Consider the following 10,834-nt stretch of genomic DNA (forward strand, 5'->3'; position numbering starts at 1 on the left):
TGGCAACTTAAGCCCCTTGTTGGTCCTTCTCTCACAGAGAACTGAAGCTTGCGATCGCTTACTCATTTTTTAACTGGTGTCCAGTTGAGAAATGGGGATTATGCTTTTCTCATGCTCTGTTTTAAGAGGAATGGCAGAAGGTGATTTACCTCCTTAGAAATTTTTTGACGCCAGTTCAATCCCTCTATCTGCACCTTAGTTCCCTGCAGACACCATCTCCAGATGATCTGAAGTGGATCTCCCTTTTTGCCCGGTGCCCAGAACCCACCATTCTCTTTGCGAGATGTAGAAGAGAAATGGAGTAAACTTTTCTGCCTCTCCTGCATCCTCTCTATATGAAGTTGTGAGCACAGCTGGAAATAATGCAGGCAAGTGGGTGAGCTCAAGAGAAGTTTCCATGGAAGCCGTGGCATTAAAACCCTCCAGCCTTTGATGGCGATATCATCCCTGAGCCCTCGTAGCTTTGCTGGGAGTGTAATGAAATAGGAATGGAGCAGCAGCCCATACGTGGAGGAGGAATTCAAGACATTAAGCCAAGGGTGGATTAAGGTTAAATGGGACCCAGATCCATCCGAACATTGCCCCACCAGAAAGAAAATTTCCTGGCCTCCCAGGACTTTCTCCTTCCCCTGAAGAGAAAAGGAATTGCCAAAACTGCACTGCGAGGAGTTTAATACATGGAATGACAGGGTGAAATTCTGATCTTGCCCAGAGGGTTGGTTTAGATCTTCTGATAGTCAGATCTGCCAGGTCTGCTCCAACCCCATGTCCCCCACTGTCTAAAGGGGTAGTCTGCAGAGAGCCCTTTGCACGGATGATCCCAAAAGGTGGTAAGGATATGGCTGCCCATGTCTGGGGGGAAGAAGAGATGTTAAATTAGTAGGTCATGTCCCAGTATTTTGGCTTTTTTTTCTTCTTTCTCTTCCTTTTTCAATCGGGTCCTACACAGCCTGTGGTTACTCTTCAGGTAAAACCTACTGCCTGACACTTTCACAAAGCATTTTCTCTTCCCCACCAGTGATTTCCAGTTGGTGTTCCAGGGTACGGGCTCCGTTCCTGGGAGCGCTGTGCCTGCAAGGTTATAGCTCTGGATGCATTTGAGCAGCGGAGCACACAAATGATCCACACCTGCAGAATGACGAGATAAAAGACATGCTATTTGTCACCTGCGGACTTGTGATCCAGACGTCATGGAGCCCTGGGAAAGTTTGGATCAGGCTTCTTTGCAGCTGTCAGCCGCCTCTGTAATTGCCTGTACCTACAGTTCCACTCTGAATAGCTTGGCGTGCTGGGACAATCCTGGGCTGCCTCTGAGCATCCTGGACCGGGCTCGAGTCACGCCACAAATTCAGGTCCTGCTTGGCGGCTTAGCCATTTGGTTGAAGGCAGGTCATTAGTAAGGTTTCTGGTGCACTGCGTTGTAACATAATCGCCCTCTCCTCCTCTTTTTTTTGCGGGGGTAGAAGTAGAGATTCCAGGGCTTTTCTCTTTTGCAGTCACAAAACTAATTTTCTATGTTAAAAAAAGAAGAAAAGACCCAACGGCTCCTTCTGGGGGAAGGGACGGAGTTGGTAATGACTTACAGAGCCGTGAACCAGCAGCACAGAACAATAGGTCCCAGGCAGAGGAGTTTAAAACAAATGAAGTCCAGCCTACAACAGCCCAGGGGCTTGGAAATAAATGATAGAGTCAATCTGAGAGAGAGATCTCACGACTAAAAATTAACATCTGACGCCGGCTGCACGAAGAGTTTGCGGGGAGGAAAAAACTCGCCGTCCTTGCAAAAGAGGGACCTGTGGTGGTTGCACCTCCCAGGAGCCCATCCGTGGTCCAGGGTGGCCAAGAGAGAGGTTGTGTGCAGGAGGGCTGATGCTGCTCCCACGCCGGCTTCTACCGTCCCCACAGCATCGGTCCCCGCATCCGTGGGGCTTCGCGAGTCACGCTGGTCCCTCAGCCCCTGCGGATGGCTGAGCCACGTTAGCACCGAGAGGCATCACTGAGTCTGGCCTCTCCCTCGTAGGTTTTGATATTCCGCCTCATTTCATGGCACCATGTGGTTCTGTTTTCAGCTGTTTATTATGGTGTCTTGCGCGCTTTGTTATGGAAAGGATCTGGGTCTACAGCTGATGGATGTGGTCCCACAATGCAAGAGAAATGTCGACTTTTTATTATTTATTTTTTTTAAAAAAGAGAGATCTGATTACTTTTAAACTTTATTTTGATGTTATGCAATCTTCCCATTGGCACCATTAAAGACAGAGCCGCGAACAGCTTTAGGCTGTCTTTTAAACACAACATTTTCTTGGGATAGCGAAGATGAGCTGGTTCCATGAGAAACCTCAAGGACACAGCAGCTCTAATGATATTAAAGGGGGGCAATATCACCAGTAAAGAACAAGAATATCTTGCTCTTCACTAGCACCTTCCTCCTGGAGACAGCCCCATTACAAAAAGACCCAACCCCCTGACTGAATTTGCAAAGTAGCTTCATTCCCTTTTTAAAAGTGCAAAAACAGAGGGAGAGAAGTCACCATTGCTGAAATTTCTTCTTGTTTCTATAGCTGTGAGTGGCAAAGGTTGCACGGACTTGAGCAGTGCAGGATCAGACCCGGAGACAGTGCAGGAGCCTGGAGCATCGGTCCTTTACATCTTTTCCTTTCCCTCTTCTGGTGTGTCTCAGTGGCTTTCATCTCAGTCCTCGTCTGTCCTCAGCCCCCGAACTGTTACTGCAATACAAATATTTTTTTATTTTTGTTTGTCACAGCATTTCTGACCCAGCCCAGAAGCAGCATGAATAGCAGGGTGTGTTCAGCCTCAGTGCTGGAAGGCATCGATGGGGGCCAGAGGGGTCCTGCCTTCGCTCGACGTAGCTTCACGTCGCGCCCTGAGACTATCCAGAGGAGCGACATTTCATCCACCAAAATAAAAGTAAAATTAATGACCCCCACTCACATTAATTTTGGAAAGAAATTCACATGCACCCAAACCCTCTGAGAATGCTCTGTTTTCCATCTAGCTCCTCATCCAGTCATAACTGACTAAACTACTTTATATGCCCTTGGATTCTGGCCCAGAAAATGTGTGGTTTCTTAAAATATATATGTATACACTACTTTAATACCAGCCAATACCTTCTGAAATGTAGGTGGCCAGAAAGGCATTGGCTGATCTTTTCCTATTACATATTTTAAAAATGAGTTGACATTCATACATAAATTCTGTGTAAGCTTCACAGACTTTTAGTAGCAATATTGAAAGGGAATGTCAGCAACCGCTTAGCTGCTAATATGGGCTGGAGATAATAACTAAGGTAGCTGGGCAAATTGTATTTCCAGGAAATTTTGTCAGTTATGCAAAAATGGAACAGCTTGGAAAAAAAAAAATAAATCTTGATTTCTTTTCATGAAAGAAGTAGGTACTGTGAGGTCGAAAGGAAATTTGAAAATGGATGTATAGGGTCCTAATTTACTTTAATATTTCCTGTGTAAAGTCTTAAAGTTAAAGATTGATTTTTCCAATAAACATTACAAGCATAATGACCTGGAGGTATGATCACAGATCACGTACCAGATGGAGAGCGATGGAAAAAGAGCTACTGCTGTTAGAATATATTTTGTCTTCTTTTTTTCTCAGGGAAGCATGTAGTTGTTTGAAAGAAAAGGATCAGACTTTGAAGCATGCAGTAAGAAAGACTCCACTTACTTACCAATGTATGGATAAAGACCGAATAATTTGGCCCAAAATCAAACTCTCTTAGGAAAGGAAAGCACATATATCAAATTTAATTGAAATTTCAAGGGGATTTCCGATACACAAATTGCATTTATAATTTGGTCCCAGCATCATAAATAGAATAATCATAAAGTTTTGGTCAAAACTTTTCTTTTCCCAACCAAAGGAAGTGTAGTTTTCACTGAAATGAAAACTTCTTTCAGAGTCCTGACTTCAGCACAATCCCGTGTTAAAACTAGGCAGGCACATTCAGACAATATCCAGGGTCCATGTGTCTGCACCTTTGCAGAATGGAATGCTTTGACCTTTTTTTTTCACTATTTTTCATGGGGCAAGCACTGTTTTCATAGAAGAAAACATTAAGGACTCTTAAAAAGTTGGCTTTCAAATTAAATTGGGTGGATTACTTAAGCTCAGTCTTTTTTGGTGGGTTAGATTATTATTTTTTCTGGTGCATTTTTGTGTGTGTTTTCATGTTCAGGTTTCAGGGGGTGGAAGCTACCAAAATCAAAGACTGTCCTTCCAGAGCCGAAAAGCAAGTTCTCACTCACTTCTAACTTCCACCCTAAATACACTGATCAATGCATTACAGAAAGATCTTGTTTTCTGTCTGCCTTCTCCCTTTAGGAGCGAGCAACTTGAGGTGGAGCAACCAAACCAAGGGCAGAAAATGGGCAGGCGGTCGGGGCAGAGCCTCCACTCAACGGGGCAGAGCCACTGGTTCTATAAGTCAACCCTCCTTTGGTCACTACAGGGACCTGGGGATCAGCGTCTGTCCCTGATTTCACTCTCCCTTGGCTGAGAGCGCTTGCAAATGCATCCCTCTGCTGCCGTATTTATTTCGTGCTAGCTTCTGCCGTAATCTGTCCTCCCTGTAGGAATAATTACTCGTGCTCCGGGGTGCGTGCGGCAGGATGTATTCTTGCATCTGCCGTCCTCTGAGCCCCCGATCCCACCCTGCCCCCTTACAGCTGCTGCCTGTGACTTTAACACCTTCTCTTTGGGGTTTGGAGAAGGACGTCTTTGTCCCCGGACTCATCCAGCTTGGTGAGGAGACCCGATCGTATCTGGAGAAGGTTGGTGCATCCCTCCGTTAGCGCTTACTGCTCCTTCGCCACGTCGTCAGCCGTGCCGAGGGCACCCAGCCACCCCAGGGGTGCCGCACGTGGTGTCATCCTGACTGTGTCCTGCTGGGAAAAAGGGACCCTTCACCCAGGACGTGTCATGGTGCACCTGACAGATGGTCCTCCCTAAGACGACCCAGGTGCATGCAGCCGAGAGGGCTGCAAAAGCACCTGCGCTCCCGCCTGTTGCGTTCAGAGAGCTCCTAGGACGTCTCTCTACGTCTCTTTTGGCTTTTGTGGGGATAAATGCATGCAATGACATCTCCCCGTCATCTCATCCCACCCCCTCCAGCACGGAATAGAGATCAATGGCAGTCGTTGGACAACCAAAGAGTGTGAACCTCATCAAGAGAGGGGAGGACGCAGAGGGAAAAGCGGTGAAAATGTATATTGTTCCCAGCGAGCTTAGAGAATATTTTAAACGCAACAATGGAACCTGACTCCTTCTGAAAACCTCCAAAGCACTTAAAAACGGGAATCCGGTCTCTCGCCCCCTCTCCACCCCACATACTCTGAAGTGTATAACAATAGAAACTCTGTTCCTACGGGTTCCCCTACAAATGACCCCTGGAAAGCGTCGACTGCTTCCTGCAGGCTCCTGCCATCATCCCTTCCCCGGTAATATCTGCATGTGCATCCAGATCCGTAATCACATTTCCTTAATTAAGCTGTGAAGTTGGATTTACGTGACTCCATTTAGATTTCGTCGCTTGCCAATAAGGAGATAGTTATTTCAAATTAGACTCGAGGAACTTGAGCTTCTGATCTAGGGGAGACTCTAATATCTAATAATATGTGCCTGGCTATAGGTGATAATTTAAGATGAGTTTACGGAGCCCCTGTAATTACATTTTCTATGTGTGCTTTGTTGTGGTTACCAGGTAACTGCAAAGTGATTACATGAATATTTATGCTTGGCAGGTTAGACACTGCTGATACACAGGATTAGCATCGTTTTTTTCCCCTTGTAATTCTTTGTGCTAATATCTGGGACTCATATCAGGATAAAGGCGCCTCACCAGCAAAAAAACCCACTAATGCCATGCTGCTTATCTGGGGCATCAGTGTGCTTTTCCCTGAAGCATAGCACTTGCATTTTGAAATACAAATCGGTCTTTCCTTCCTCCGCGATACATTCAGGATACTTTAAGTCACGTCGGAAATCTCTGATTTTGCCTTTCGCAGATGTTGTGCAACATGCCGCGTAGGATCCTTCCTGCCAGATCTATAAAATTTTGTCTGTGTGTGTACGTGTGTGTGTGTGGATGGATGGCAGTGGTTCAGCCTGCTCCTGTTGGGGAATATAAACACAAAAAGGGTACGGACACGGGATCAAGTCACCGAGGCAAGGGCGTGAAGCTGCAGTGTGTCACACTGCCCACATCCGTGCTCTTACCCTGTGGTAAGCATGAGGTAATGGGAGGTGAAATCATGCCCCTTAATTAGAGAGAGCAGAGCTGGCTCACGTTCGCCAGGGTGTGCGACGTGCCGTCCCGCAGACCGGCTCGCGCCCTCGCCGAATCCATCACAACCTCGCTGCAGGCCCCCAACCAACATCAGCGTGCAGCCACATTTTTTGGATATCTGCATGAATTGGGGGGGGATGCGGACCTTTGGGGTGTCCGGCTGGTTTGCTCCTCACCTTAGGTGTGCTAATGGCACCGCAAGGGCAGTTTGGAGAAGGGAGGTTTTGGGGGGGGGGGTGGCCCTTCTGCCTGGCTCCCACCCGATCGAATGAGCATCAAGTGGCAGCTGGGATGTACATTGAGATCAAGGACATGATATCCCAGCGCTGTCATCTCCCTCCCGTCTATTCTCATCAGGCAGTGAGACCCAAACCAGCCATCTCGCCCCAGCGCTTGGGGGTTTTAATCCACAAACCCCCTCTTTTGGGAACACACGAGTCAGTGCTGCAAAAATGACCATCCCCAAAGCCACTCAGCCGTTGGCCTGCCCTATGCCTCCCAACCCCATCACTACTCAGTATCTAGGACAGGCAGAAAGGACCTGTAGTGATAGGACAAGGGGTAATGGTTTTAAACTGAGAGAGGAGAGACTCAGAGTAGATATTAGGAAGACATTTTTAATGCTGAGGGTGAAACCCTGTCCCAGGTTGCCCAGAGAGGTGGTCTATGCCCCACCCCTGGAACATTCAAGGTCAGGTTGGACGGGGCTCTGAGCAACCTGATCTGGTTGAAGATGTCCCTGCCCCTGGCAGGAGAGTTGGACTAGATGACCTTGAAAGGTCCCTTCCAACCCAAACCGTTCTGTGATTCTATGACTTCATAGAAGCAACTTACCTGCAAGACTCCAGTTGATAATGAAGAACTGGCCTTTTGCTTTTGCCCCCGATGACTACATCTATAAGTGTCAATGTAATAATGTATATGACTAAAGAGCCCTAAAATGGAGCAGCCCTTTCCAAAGTGTCTACTGGGAAAGGGCTTGGTTGCAGAAGAGCCCTTGCTTTCTGCAGACATGGGAAAGTTGAAGAGAGCAACCCTGGAAGGGAACTATTGGGTTGAGTGCTCATGGTATAAATAGCTCAACCACCAGCTAATCTGGTCTGCTCTCTGGTGTCAGTGTTGCCCAAGTACTACATGAGCTCAGTAAGAATTACTATTAGTCATGGACCTGATTTTCATCTCAGCATCCTTTTACTGAATCTGATCAAGCTCCCCTAAGTCAGGAAGAACAACCCAACTGTGTTCCCAGGTCAGGAGAGAGGGAACAGTGATCAAAACAAGCCTGAGCAGCAATAACCCTCAGATCTGACACTGTCGTGGCAGAACCCATAAAGATATTACACAGGGCGTCATGCACTTTCAGGTTGTTATGATAACCCAGGTTTAATCACTCCAAGCTTAGGCAGGGATTTGGTGGCCAGTGATTTCAGAAATGACCTTTATTTTGCCAGTGTTTGCAAGCAGGCTGCTGTTTGCGCAGGAAAATGGTCTGCTTGCAAAACGTGGATCTGCAAAATGAACAACGGGGCTGAACGCTTGGGATCTGATTTATTTCTGAGGGCTCTGCATGGAGCTTTCAGAGTGCAGAACCCTGCACCAAAGAAGGAGGAAATTATTTGAAGGGAGTCTGCTTTTAAGTAGAAAAGAAATCATGTGCTGAATGTTTAAGATACTGTTGATGTTCTCAAATTCAAGGTATGAAAAGAAACCATTTCTAGCGGCAAGGCTGTGAGCAGGAGCCATCTCTTTGATCTGTATCTGCACACAGTGGGGTGGGGTCCATGAATTACAAGGAAACGTAATGCGCTATCATTCTTAAATAAAAACACACCAGCTAATTAAATTGAGGCCCAGTGACCAAGTGACTGGTCTGCAAGTTTGGAAATCTCTATCCTGTGCAGCTCGACAGCTTGGGGTAAGTCACTTCACTTAACCTCTGTGTTTCCCAGTCCCCCTCCTCGTAGCCTCCCTGGCTACTGATGAAAAATTAAGTATGATTTACACAGAGCTGTATGAATGTATTTTTCTCATCCTTCAGGACCTGGACTCTGACATTAATCAGACCTGCATCCCCTGACGTAGCATATGGTTGGCCTCCACATGTTCTCAGTCAGCCAGGCTGCTGTCTGGGCTGGCTGCTCCTGGGGTCCCTGCTGGTCATCACAGAGTCAAAGGTTTGGAGACCCAAAAGTTGGAGGACATGGGTCAAGTAGGGAGCGTGGTCCCACGAGACCATGGGAAATACTTAATCTCTCATTCTTCAACTCCCACACTGTGACAGGCCAGCCAGAACTTCCCCAAATGGCGTCTTGACTCGGCCAGGATCTTAATGTAAGAAATATTTACACCACTGAGCATTAGCCTAACTCATCCTGGATATACCAGATTGACAGCACATGCATATCTGGCCATCTGATGGCCAGCAGTCCTCTGGAAGCCAAGGCTTTAGGTGGGCTGCTGAATGTCTGGAAATCCAGCAGATCATTTATAAAAGTAGTAGATCATCATTAAAAAACAGGAAGAGCAATATCTTGCTCATGAAGTCAGCAAACTACCTCAGCAGGCAATAGAATAAGAGATTATCCCCAAAGCAGTAAAATGATAGATTACCAGTGAGACAACAGATATCAAGGAAAACAGACAGAGCAGTAGATCAGGTTAAAAGTACTAACTGGCCATGCAATTCATGAAGGGCTGTTGTCCAGTGCTGGTTTTTGCCATTGTAGTAGTAGCAACCTGGCTGGTAAAAGATGAATATACACCAAAACTCACCTGGTTTCCAGGCACTGAAAATGCCTTTTCACCTGTGGAAAGGTTTCCCTGTTGGATGGAGAAGTGGTTTCACTACGGAAAAAACTGCCCTCAAGCTCTGGTCATTTCTGGAGGGCAAGGTCAGGTTTCATTGCCAGCCCAAGAGGCATCTATAAAATGCTGTCAGTCCATGTTCAAATTGTAGGTTTTCAGGGGCTGGTATTTTCTCTTTTGTTTTCAGCAGCATCTGGGAAGGCCGAGACACTAAACTGATAATTGGCTTGCAATCATACGAAGTCAGGTCAGTTTGTAGGAGCCTTGGGGCCAACAAGGAGGACCTGACCCTCTGATTTAGCAGTCACAGCACAAGAATCCCAGGCCTGGATTCATCGCCTCTAAACGAGATGGGACTTGCTTGGTTGAAACTGTGGCTGCTCCAGGATCTCTCTGCAGTCACTGGAGAAACCTTCAGCGAGTGATTCAGACTTCACCACAGATGTCTATCTTTTTCCAAGGGTTAGGGAGAAGCCCCAGCGCAGATACTATTCAAAATTAGGTACCTCATTTAGGTTGGATGCTCCTCTGTATCAGTGAATAAGGAGTGCTGATTTCCAGCACACTCCTTAGCCTCACTGGGGGCTTGGGGAAACTGCAATGCCAAATGCTCATTAGAAATAAATGGGACAGGGGTATCTCAGAAAACTTCATGCCTCAGGAGTCTGGGATAAGTAATTACAATTTCCCACGTTACATTTTGGGCGAATGCCTCTTGTCTCATCGCTGGGCACCTCCCAGGAGAGCCCACCTCTGTCTCCTCTGCACCATCCCAGCAGGGAGCGATAAGATCCCCCTTTGCCTTCTCTCCCACCGCACCCACCCGGCTCTCAGCCTCTCCTCGCTTGCCCTGAGCTCCAGCCCCAACCAGGATTTGCTTCTTCAGCTGCATCCCCCTCCAGCCCCAGCTGTCTGCTGGTTTGCATCACCCTCTTCGGAAGGATCCGCTTCTGCATCCAGGCAGCTGGGGACCGTGGCAACTGGTTCCCCTCCGGCCATCCCAGTAGTGCTGGTGCCTGCTGGGTGACATCCAGGTGCTTGGGGTCCCCATCGTTGAAGGTGCAGTCATGATGCTGGGCACTATCGGGACAAAGTGCCCTTTTGCCTGGCACGTTTGAGGTCCTCCTCGCTGGTCATCACCCCCTGGCAGAGCTTTGGGGACTGACCCGGTGGCCACTTCTTCTACAAAGGCTGCATCGACCCTTCCCGCATCCCACCGAAATCACAGCGGTGAGGACAACGTGCTCTGTAATTTTGAACCCTGAGACATCGGCAGGGCCCGTCCAGGTTTCTTCTCTCCATCCAGTGGTGCAGAAGCAGAGAGACCCTGGGAGAACCAACGGCCCCCCGTGTAAATGAGACCAGGGTCTGGCACACAGTAAAGGGACCTGGTTTGCATTATCAAGTTTCCTTGCACATAGCCTGATTTATTAATTTTTGGAGCAATCTGTGCAGGACTATATTCACCGAGCTAATTTTAAGTGGCTTTTTAAAGCAAACAAACACAGGATTTCAGCTATTCCTCCTCTGCTGTCTCATCTCTAGCTGACAGCTTGCTCCAGCAGGAAAATCGGACCCCACAAGGACTGCGTTTCACCGCTGTGTATCAAAACAAACACGCGCACACACACAAAAAAGGGACCTGACCGCTAACCTCAAGCAGCTTCATTTATTACACACAGCGCCGTCTTTTTAAAGGAAACCGCC

This window comes from Buteo buteo, chromosome 18, assembly GCF_964188355.1.
Source record: "Buteo buteo chromosome 18, bButBut1.hap1.1, whole genome shotgun sequence".
Taxonomy (NCBI): Eukaryota; Metazoa; Chordata; class Aves; order Accipitriformes; family Accipitridae; genus Buteo; species Buteo buteo.